The sequence below is a fragment of the Ornithorhynchus anatinus genome, chromosome 1 (assembly GCF_004115215.2).
Source record: "Ornithorhynchus anatinus isolate Pmale09 chromosome 1, mOrnAna1.pri.v4, whole genome shotgun sequence".
In the NCBI taxonomy this organism is placed as follows: domain Eukaryota; kingdom Metazoa; phylum Chordata; class Mammalia; order Monotremata; family Ornithorhynchidae; genus Ornithorhynchus; species Ornithorhynchus anatinus.
The window spans coordinates 72,234,823-72,246,356 of NC_041728.1; the positions used below are offsets into that span (position 1 = coordinate 72,234,823).

Sequence of the window (11,534 nt, forward strand, 5' to 3'; positions counted from 1 at the left end):
ACTTCTCTGTGCCTCAGTTACCTCATCTGTAAAATGAGGATTAAGACTGTGAGCCCCACTTGGGACAACCTGATAACCCTGTATCTATCCCAGTGCTTAGAACAGTGCTTGGCACATAGTAAGCACTTAACAAATACCATCATTATTATCATTATTCCAAGTGCTGCTGCCTTCTGCTGTTTCTCCTGCTTCCTTTGAGTGCTGCTCTCTCTTGCTTCTCCTACTTTGCTTCTGCTGCTCTCCTGCCTCAGTGTTTACTGCTCTTTGTCTGCTTTCTTTCCTCAGTGCTCTCTGCATGCTTCTCCTTTCTGCTGCTCCCTTGTGATTAGGGATCACAGCTGTGGAACTACACAGAAGTCACTGATTGGTCCAGGCCTGTTACTGGGTAGAACAGGGAGAGAAGGCCACATCCCCCTCCATGCTCTGCCCCTACAGGTCAAGTGACCTGTCTCAAGTAAAGCCCTTCAGTGCCTTTGCCAGTCTCTTCCTTGTTGTTGTTTGTGGAATCATAAGCAGTCACTAATAAGGCAGCTTGCTGTGGGCAGGGAATGTGTCTGTTATGTTGTTTTATGGTACTCTCCCAAGCAGTTAGTATGGTGCTCAACCTACTGCAAATGCTCAATAAATATGATTGACTGATTAACATTTATTCAATCATATTTATTAAGCCCTTACTGTGTGCACAACACTGTACTAAGCACTTGGGAAAGTACAATACAGCAAGAAAGAGTGACAATCCCTGCTCACAACAAGCTCACAATCTAGGCAAGTGTAGACAGATACAGATACAAATAAACAGACATCGATACAAATAAATAAAAGTACAGATGTATACATAAGTGCTGTGGAGCTCAGAGAGGCAGGGAGAGCAAAGGGAGCAAGTCAGTGGACACATAAGGGAGTGGGAGTTGAGGAAAAGTGAGGCTTAATCTGCCTCTTGGAGTCCCTGGCCCACATAGTACCCACAGTCAAAGAGATATAGAGAACAAGTATCTTGTCTACATTTCAGAGATGAGGCAGTTGAGGCTGAGAAAGATTAAGTTGTTTGCTCAAAGTCACACAGAAGGCCAGGGGCATATCTGGGATTAGAATCCTGCTGTCCTAACTCTCACTTCTGTGCTTTTTCCATCAGGCCACCTTGCTTCCCATTTCATTCCTGTTTGAATTAATGTCACTTATTTTGAGGGCTTTCCTCTTTTAAAATCATCATACTGGAAATAAGAGGGGGAGACTCTTAGCAAACAACAGCTAAAATAGCACAAAAGTTTATAGTGCTTAGTTTTGTCTCCTCTAGCTGGAAATCTCCCTTTCTCTAAAATAATTCAATCTTTTGATATGCCCTCAAGTATAGTAGTTCAGATGTCTCTCAAAGCCAATGCAATTGTCCCTGAACACTGTTAACTGTATTTTTCCTCTTCCCATCACATGTCAAAATCCACAGTTGTTTCACAAATGATTTTCCCCTGGCTTGTGGGACAGTTAAAGGATTTCTCTTGAGTGTGAAATAGCAACCAACTGATCTTCTATGATATGCAAGCCTCGTCTTCGGACAAAACAGTTCTCCATAGTGTTTTTCCATACTTGGTGCTTTGAGACAATTAATGAGGAGCGGGACTGGAACAAAACAAAAAATGAATGTTTGCTCAACTGAGGTTTCCTCATTATCCTGAGAACCTATGCTTCCCACAGCCTGATGGAATGACTGGTAAAAGCCACATCATTAAATGGATTTTGCATTCTGTCTGAGAATGATTGATATTTGTGAGAGTGGGTATGCTGCTGCATTTATCATTACCCACCCACATTTACACAATCAGATGCAAACATCTTGTTTTTAAGTACAAGTATTACATATGGCATAACCACATACAGATTTTGGCTGCACTGATAGAGTTATTGCTTTAAATATAATGAGTTTGGGCAAGAGTTAACATATTCTATTGGATAAAGTTATCAAACTACACAAACTTCCTAATTTTTGCTTTGTAATTTGTGGAATCTCTCCTCCTCTATTAGTGAACTATACACTTGACTGTGTATTATGCACTTGACTATTTCCCCCAACTCCACAGCACTTACAAAAATATTCATATACTCTACTATGTCCCCTATGACTAACTATTTCAATGTCTGTCTCTCCCCACCCCGTAGACTGTAAACTTGTGAGCAGGGATTTTTATTAACTCTTTTGTATTGTACTTTCCCAAAATGCTTAGTACAATGCTTCACACAGTAAGCTCTCAGTAAATACTGTTAGTTGATTGAATGATTAAGTAAATGTATATTAGAGGATATATGAACACTGCCCCATTCATCAAACAGTCAATCGACATTATATATTTAGTACTGTGTGCAAGGCCTAGTATAAGCACTTGGGAGATCAAATCATTAATTCATATTCTAAAATAATTTCTCAACTTTCACTTCAATTGCCTGTACAGGCAAGACCCAAGGTTTTCAAGATAATCTTCTTTCAGTTGCTAATCCCCAAATTTTACTGAGTTCCCTCAGATATGTATTTTTGAAAGCCGACAGATTTATTTAATTGTTGCCCTATGGAGGTCATTTGGAATCAGCCCTATTCATGTCAACCATGACCACTTCAGCTCTAGGAACTGACCCCCTACAACCAGCATGGCCTAGTGGATAGAGTAGTAGTCTGGGAGTTAGAAAGACCTGGGTTCTAATCCCAGCTTCAACACTTGTCTGCTGGGTGACCTTGAGCAAGTCACTTACCTTCTCTGTGTCTCAGTTACCTCATCCGTAAAATGGGGATTAAGACTGTACGCCCCATGAGGGACATGGACTGTATCCATAGTGATTAGCTTGTATCTACCCCAGCGATTAGTATTGTATCTGGCACATAATAAGTGCTTAACAATTGCCATTAAAAAAAAATAAGGACCCATGGGAGCAAAAGCTTGAGCCTGATTTCAAGTCCCTGGTGCCCCTGAATCCTGTGTCCTCTGTCTTGACAAAGTGGTAGCACCATTCTGTGGTCCCCTGGGAGGGATGCTGTTGGCATCAACTTCCCCACCTCCCCTGGTGACATTGCAGACAGCCATGGTCATCAGGAGACTTACTCTTCCAGACTGCTGCCATTGTGTTTTGTGGTAGAGTAGAGCAAGGAAGGGCCATAGACTTGGGCCTGTCATTGTCCAAAATGCTGTCCCTTCTGCTGCAAAGTGGCTGTGTCAGCAGGAGTGGCACTAGCTGGTCTTCTTGGAGTTGTAACAATAGACAAACCCAGTGGAGTGGACAGGAAGGGAGGCTTAAGGATGGAATTTCCACCCTTTAAATCCCCTTCCTGGAATAACGGGGTCCAAAACTGGGCTAGGTGCCCAGATCCTGTGTCTCCTAGAGGTTGCCCTCTATGCCACTGAGCTTTGTGTGGCTTAGTGGAAAGAGCCTGGGCCTGGGAGTCAGAGGTCGTGGGTTCTAATCCCGGGTCTGCTTCTTGTGAGCTGGTTGACCATGGGCAAGTCACTTCACTTCTCTGTGCCTCAGTTCCCTGATCTGTAAAATAGGGATGAAGACTTTGAGCCCTACCTGGGACAACCTGATTACCTTGTACCTACCCCAGCGCTTAGAACAGTGCTTGGCACATAGTAAATGTTTAACAAATACCAACATTATTATTTTCTCTCCATACCTAAAACTCTATTTGTGAAAAATCAATAGTAACATTGAGAAATGAGTATACTAGTTTGTAAACTCCTGGAGGGCAGGAATTGAGTTTATTAATAATAATAATAATAATAATAATAATAATGGTGTTTATTTAGCACTTACTATGTGCTAAGGATTGTACTAAGCATTGGGGTGGATACAAGCAAGTTGGCCACAATCCCTGTCCCATGTGGAGCTCACAGTCATAATGCCCATTTTACTGATGAGGTAACTGAGTTCCAGAGTCATTAAGTGACTTGCCCAAGGTCACACAGCAGACATGTGGTGGAGCGAGGATTAGAACCCATGATCTTTTGACCCCCCCCACCCATGCCTATGCTCCATTCACTATGCCATGCTGCTTCTCTACCAACTCTACCAATAGTGTCTACCAACTCTATTATTTTTGTTCTCCCAAGTGCTTAGTGCAGTGCACTGACATAGTGAGTTCTTAATAAATACCATTAAGTAACTGATTGATTGATTTTAAAGGGCATACGAAAGTCAGTTTTCATAAGACGTGTTTTGGATGGAAGATTTGGGGAATTAGGCAGCACTGTGATGAGAAGAAAATATCAAGTTGCAGGTAGTATAACAGGTTTATTTTAACATAGGGTTTTGGTAACATAACCCTCACATTATAGGAGAACTGTTTGTAGTAAACAATTTCAAAAGGCAAGACCCTAGAGCAACTGGAAAAAGTGGACCTGGAGGGTTTTCACTGAGTGGAGCAAAATATTTATATCCACACAGTACAATCTAGTAGACGGAGAAAGAAGTAATTTAGAATGTTGACACCCTAACTCTGAGCTCGTTCATGGTTTAACACCCCAACTTTCACCCTTTCTCCTAGACAATTTCATTATAGAGCGTACTGTGTTCCCAGTGGCCAAATAAGACTGACTTACTGGAGCTACCATTCATTTTATTCGTTTGTACATACTTTAGCCTTTAACTGCTCCCTGTCATTGTATATTGAATTCATCTTAAATTGTCAGGTACATAATAAATTAACTTTCTTCTGGCTTGCTCAAGATAAGCATTCAAAGTCTGTTAATGCAACACAGAGTTACGTACAGCAACTTTGCCTTTATCTTAGGGTGATCAAGCAATTAATCAGTGGTATTTATAGAATGCATACTCTGTATACAGCACCGTACTAGGCACTTGGGAGAGTACAATAGAGTTGTAGACATGATCCCTGTCCACAAGGAGCTTACAAACTAGACGGGAGACAGACACGAATATAAATTAGTATAAATTACATCTAAGGTAAATGGCAAAGTAAAATAATGTATACCAAAGTGCTGTGGGGCTGGGATGGGGCAAAAATGAAGTTCTTAAAGGGTACAGATCAAAGAGCATAGGTGTTATAGAAGGGAGAGGGAGTAGAGGAAATGAGGGCTTGGTCAGGGAATGCTGTTTTGAGATTGGATTTTAGTAGGGTTTGAAAGGTGGGGAGAGTGGTGGTCTGTCAGATGTGAAGTGGGAGGGAGCTCCAGGCCAGAGGACAGATGTGGATAGTGAGGTCAGCAGTGAGATAGGCAAGAATGAGGTACTGTGAGTAGGATAGCATGTGAAGAGCAAAATTAGCATATGAGGTAGGAAATCACTGAGGCTATGTAGGAGGGCGTGAACCGATTCATTACCTTGAAGCAGATGTAAGGAGGTACATATAACATATCTTAACAGAAGCAAGTTAGAGCAAAGAGCACTCTTTGTGAGTAGCAGTGTGCCCTACAAAAAAGAGTTAAAAAAAGGCTTGGGAGTTAAAGAACCTGGGTACTAATCCCAGCTCAACCACTAGTTTGCTGTGTGACCTTGGGCAGTTCACTTAACCTCTCTGTGCCTCAGTTACTTCATCTGTAAAATGGAGATTGAGACTGTGAGTCCCATGTAAAATATGGACTGTGTCCAATTTGATTAACCTGTATCTACCCCAGCTCTCAGTACAGCCTCTGGCACACAGTAAGCACTCAACAAATACCATTAAATAATAAAGACTTAGTTCACTTCACATCACTAGGTTCTGTAATAGCAGTGAACTGCTGGCCAGCTGGAGCACCTGTTAGGTTTACCTTGCTTGCATCAATCACAAGTTGATTGGCTCATTTTAGGCAAAGGCATTAAGCAGACTGGAAAGAAAGACGTGAGAGCCATAAATGGTATTGCCGCACACTGACTTTTGAGGCAGGCAGTCAGTCAGACAGTCAATTTTATTCATGGAGTGCTTACTTTTTGCAGAGTACTAAGTGCTTGGAAGAGCACCATGCACCAATATAACAGACACATTCCCTGCCAGCATTGAGCTTATAGTCTAGAGAGGAAGATAGGCATTAATATAAATAAATAAAATTACAGATGTACAAAAGTGTTGTTAGGGTTGGGAGGAGAGATGAATAAAGACAGCAAGTCAAGGAAATGCAGAAGGGAGTAAGAGAAGAGGAAAGGAGGGCTTAGTCAGGGAAGGCCTCTTGGAGGAGCTGTACTTCCTGTAAGACTTTGAAGGTGGGGAGAGAAATAGTCTGTCAGATATAAAGAGAGATTTTACTGACTGATACCTAGAATTACAACTACTCCTCCAGACTTCTTTCAAAGGTTTGGAGAGAAGACTCCTTCTTTAATGATATTAACCTCTTTCCTGTCAATATGAGGAGCCAACTAAAACTTTCCACTGGTTTGTCTCAATTAATTTCTTATCCTGAGATGTGGCATCCATTCATAATGAAGGTATTTGTTAAATTCTTACTACGTGACAAGCACTGTTCTAAGTGCTGAGATAGATGCAATCTAATTGGGTTAGACACAGTCTGTGTCCCACATGGGGCTCAAAATCAGAAAGAATCTGAAATATTCAGAAAGAATCAGAAAGAATTAAGAAATCAGTAAATAAACTCCTTGAGGGTTAGGAACTATTCCTTTATTTTAGGACCCAAGCACCCAGTACAGTGCTCTACATACAGTGGTACACAATAAATATAGCTAAAACTGCTAATATTAATTTTCTCAAAATTTGAAAATAGATGTTCACTTGAATGTAATTACCAGGCCAACTAGCCCCCTTATTTGGTCACTCCATGGTGGCCCTTCCTGACAGAAGTGCAGTTAATACCCCACATGGCAAGATATGGAGCTGAGCCAAGTAGAAGGAAGTATCGGGGAGGAAGTAGTGGGGAAAGGAAGATGGGGAAGAAACCTTCTGCCTTCGTGGAGATGTGAGAGGTTTTGAGTCATATGCTTTGGGGAGCAGGACATAAGGAAGGCTTGTGCTGCGAACCTGGAAGGACACAGGATACTGGGCACAGGGAAGGATCAGAGATGATCCTGGGTGAGGGTTAGAATAGCCTGGAAGTTTGGGATCCAGCAGTTAGGCCTCTGAAGGCATGAGATTCCTGCCCCTGAAGGAGAGAATGGACACTAAAGGACCATAATTCAATAGGTGAGATTGGAACTTGAGTCACCCCAAGAGAAGATGGAGAAGGATCAATGGAACATGAGCCCAGGATATCTATGGGGAAGTATAGAGTGTACTGGGTAGACAAATATCAAATCCAGGGAGAGGTGGTTTAAACCAAGTTTTTTTTTTATTGTCACCAGACTAAGAAATTATTAACTGATATTGAGAGTGCTCATCTTGGTGTCAGCCAAGTAAGTAAGGCTGAAGGAGATAATCTGGGTCCTGGGGAGATATGTGAACTTGGGAAGCCATGGGAGGAGGAAGGAGGACTTTCTCTCTCTTTCCTGTAGCCAGTGCTGGAAGGGAAATGGAAGGCTAGTCCCTGATGATCCCCTCACCTTCAGGGAAATTTCTGGGCTTAAATGAGTGATGGTGGCAACATTAGGGGTGCAGGGACTTGGGTACACTGAGCAGGTCACCAAACCTGCATTTCAAAAATTGAAGAACTGGGGGTCTCAAGACCTAGCAGAATCTAACCAGGGTCCAGTTATGCCTTAGAGGGTTTCTGGGGGCTCTTTTGGCTGGGATTTAGGTCTCAGAACTCCCAGTAACATCATTACAGAGATTTTTTTATTTCTTAGCCCTTTTATAGTTTCAGGTCTTTTAAGTTAGTTACTATGCAGAATCACTTCACACATTAAAGTTGTTTTTCAAACGTTTAAGAAAATTCAATATTAAAGCTGTCAAGCCATTTTTCATGCTAATAGTGTCTTAGTTTAAGACAACAAAAGATTTCTGAGAATCATCTTCCTGCTCTCTCTACTTTGGAGAAATGAGAGGCCCCCTTATTCAATGCTGAAAGATATATGTATGAACATCACTGGAAAGGACTTGGTCATTCTCTCCTCACACTGGCCCCCCCAAAATTATTCAGTTAAATGTTCCACCCACTTACATGACAAATGTAGTCAAATATATGACCAGATTAAGAAGAATAATGATTCATAATCGTTGATATGTTAGTCATCATGGTCAGTCCCTGCTATTAGAATTGAACATGAGAGGGGACCTGATTTGGAAATGGTGCCCTTTAGTCATATCCAACAGAAAAGCTGGTTTTGATCTCTTTGCTTTCGGGCTGGGGGCCTCAGCCCACAATTTGTCAGCTTCTTAGCCTTTGTGATGTCACAACAATGGACAGAGGATGAACTCACAGAAGTCCCAAGAACTGTGGTCCTGGAGAGCAGAATGTGGGCTCTCTGAGATCATGCAATGTCATCACTATGACAACCGTGCAAGTGTGATGCAGAGGAGGAGGCTGCAGCATTTAATTCCTGATTTCATCAAAGATGAGTGTTACCAATTAAAAAAATCACTTATTCAGTGTTACAGTAATATTCTAAGATTGACAGAGAATATCAGAAAATCACATATCACCAGACAGAAAATATAATCACCCTTAGAAAATTACTTGCATGAAAAAAGCAGAAATGATTGATGCTTCTGTTGGTGCTGCGAAGTGGACGCGCTTCAGGCCTCGTCCAAATTTTACCGTCTTTCTCAGCTAGAAATGAACACAGCCATTGCTCTGAACCCCAAAAGCCACAGCTTTCTGAGCCATTTTTCACTTACAGACATACACAAAGTATAGATAGAGATTACCTAGGGGTACATAGGGCTTACTTAGAGAGCCCCATGTGGGACAGGGACTGTATCTGACCTGATATCTTGTATCTATCCTAGGACTTAATATATTGCTTGGTGTATAGTAAGGGCTTAATAATAATAATGTTGGTATTTGTTAAATGCTTTCTATGTGCCAAGCACTGTTCTAAGTGCCGAGAGAGATACAAGGTCATCAGGTTGTCCCACATGGGGCTCACAGTCTTAAAATCCACATTTTACAGATGAAGTAACCGAGGCTGAGAGAAGTTAAGAGACTTGCCCAAAGTCACACAGCTGACAGGTGGCAGAGCCGGGATTAGAACCCACCACCTCTGCCTCCCAAGCCCGGGCTCTTTCCACTGAGCCACACTGCTTAACAAGTACCACAGTTATTATCACAGTTATAATATATGGTTGGATTGATCACATGAGCTTCCTAATGGCATCTGCATATCTATACATAGGCTATGAGGTTGGGGCATCTTGGACCCTTGTCTATTTCATCCAACGGGTCTAGTGACCCTAGTAAGAAGCAGCGTGGCCTAATGGATAGAGCATAGGCCTAGGAGTCAGAAGGACAGGGTTCTAATCCTAGTTCCACCACGTGTCGACTGTTTGGCCTTGGGCAAGTCACTTCATTTCTCTGTGCCTCAGTTACCTCATCTGTACAGTGAAGATTTGGACAGTGAGCCCCATGTGAACAAGGATTGTGTCCAACCAGATTTGCTTGTATCCACTCCAGTGCTTAGTACAGTGCTAGTCACATAGTAAGTGTTTAACAAATACAGTTAAGATGTGTAGATGAAAATTACCCAAAAACTTCCAAAAGGGAATTTTCAGCCTGAATCAAAAATGAGAACTGAAGTTTTAATGAGTAATTTGCCTCACGTCATTTTGGGATGGACATTTGTAATAGAATTTGAGTATTTAAGGCTGAGACTCTTCCCTTTATGCTTTATAATGCTCGTCGAAAGCAAGATAACCTTGATTCATTCCACTGAAAAGATACTGAGTCAAAATTTATAGAAGTCATTTTTCCTGGCATTCGAAATCCAATTAGCCTTAAATTTATACTGCTCGGTGTTGGTGAAAGGCTTTCAAACTTGATGTTCTTGTGGAAATCCCTTTCCTTCTATTTCCATCAGGATATTCTGGGAGAGATTCAAGGCTTGTATCCAGGGTTGGACTCCTTCAGAGAGAATTTGGACATTAACCCAGTTCTCTGTGCAGTGAAGATTGTTTTCTTATGCTTTCTCAAGAAGAGAAAGGTAACAAAGCAATGGCAACTCTAGTCTTACCTTAATCCCACCTCTTAGTGATGTCAGGCAACACATGATCATTCCTAGGAAGTGTCTTCCACTGACCTCCCAGGGAGTTCCCTAGGTTCTAGAATAGATCCCCCACACAATAATGATTTTTGCCAAATGAATGGTTTCCTCTGGCTGTTCCAAAGCTGGGGATACTTCTGGATACTATAGTATAACATCTGTCTACATATCTACCCATGATTTTTTCTTTCTGTCCTTCTGTCTTTCTGTCTTTTTCTTTCTTTCTTTTTCCTTCTTTCCTTCTTTCTTTCTTTCCTTTTTTCCTTCTTTCCTTCTTTCCTTCCTTCTTTCCAACTTTCTTTCCATCTTTCTTGCTTTCCATCTTTCTTGCTTTCTTTCTTCAATCAATCATATTTATTGAGCATTTACTGTGTGCAGAGCATTATATCAAGCTCTTAGGGAGAGTACAATATAACAGAGTTGGTAGACATATTCCCTGCCACAAGGAGCTTACACTCTAGAGGAGGATTCAGACATTAATATAAATAAATACATTAATTATGGATTTGTACACAATTGCTGTAGTGCTGAGGTTGGGGTGAACATTCAAGTGCAAAGGGTAATACAATCAATCAGTGGTATTTATTGATCATTTACTAGGTGCAGAGCACTATGCCAAGCAGTTGGGAGAGTACAATACATAGAATTAGTGGATACCTTCTATGACCATATCGAATTTACAATCAAGATGGGAGGCAGACATTAACATAAATGAATAAGTAATTTGTAATATATAATTTAAAGATATGTACATAAGTGCTATGGGGTTGGGGGCAGAGTGATATCAAATGTCCAGAGGTCACAGACCCAAGTGCATAGATGACACAGAAGGAAGAGCAAGCAATGGGAAAAAGGTTAATCAGGGAAGGCCTCTTGGAGGAGATGTAACCTCAATAATGCTTTCAAGGCAGAGGGAATGTTAGTCTGGAGTAATAATAATAATGATGGCATTTGTTCAGTGCTTACTATGTGCCTAGCACTGTTCTAAGCACTGGAGCACTGTTCTAAGCACTGGGAACTGTTCTAAGTGAGAAGGGAGTTCAAGCCTCAGAAGAGGACATGGGAAAGAGGTCGGTGGTGAGATAAACAAGATCGGGACACATTGTGTAAGCTGGCGCTAGAGGAGTGGAATGTGCAGGCTGGTCTGTAATAGGAGATCAGTGAGATAAGGTAGGATGGGGCAAGTTGATTGAGTGCTTCACACAGAAGGGATTGAGAGAAGGGGAAATGAGAGCTAAATAGGGTAAGGCCTCTTGGAGGAGATATGATTTTTTATGAAAGTGGGGAGTATGATCATCCATGAGATGTGAAGAGGGAGGGTGTTCCAGGTCAGTGGCAGATGTGGATGACAGGATGGCAGTGAGATAGATGAGACTGAGGTACAGTGAGAAGTTTTGTAATAGAGAAGTGAAGTGTGGCCTAGTGGCAAGATCCTGGGCTTGGGAGTCAGCAGTCATGTGTTCTAATCCCAGCTC

General features: G+C 41.7%; 1 long non-coding RNA gene across 1 annotated transcript in view; it reads right to left on the reverse strand.

Moving 5' to 3' along the window:
• LOC114814292 overlaps positions 1–10,113 on the reverse strand; it is a 32,807-nt gene extending 22,694 nt beyond the window's left edge. The window contains exon 1 of the long non-coding RNA XR_003762062.2: positions 10,030–10,113. This is a non-coding gene — a long non-coding RNA (uncharacterized LOC114814292). The remainder of the gene's footprint in view (positions 1–10,029) is intronic.
• Between the last annotated feature and the right edge of the window lie 1,421 nt (positions 10,114–11,534).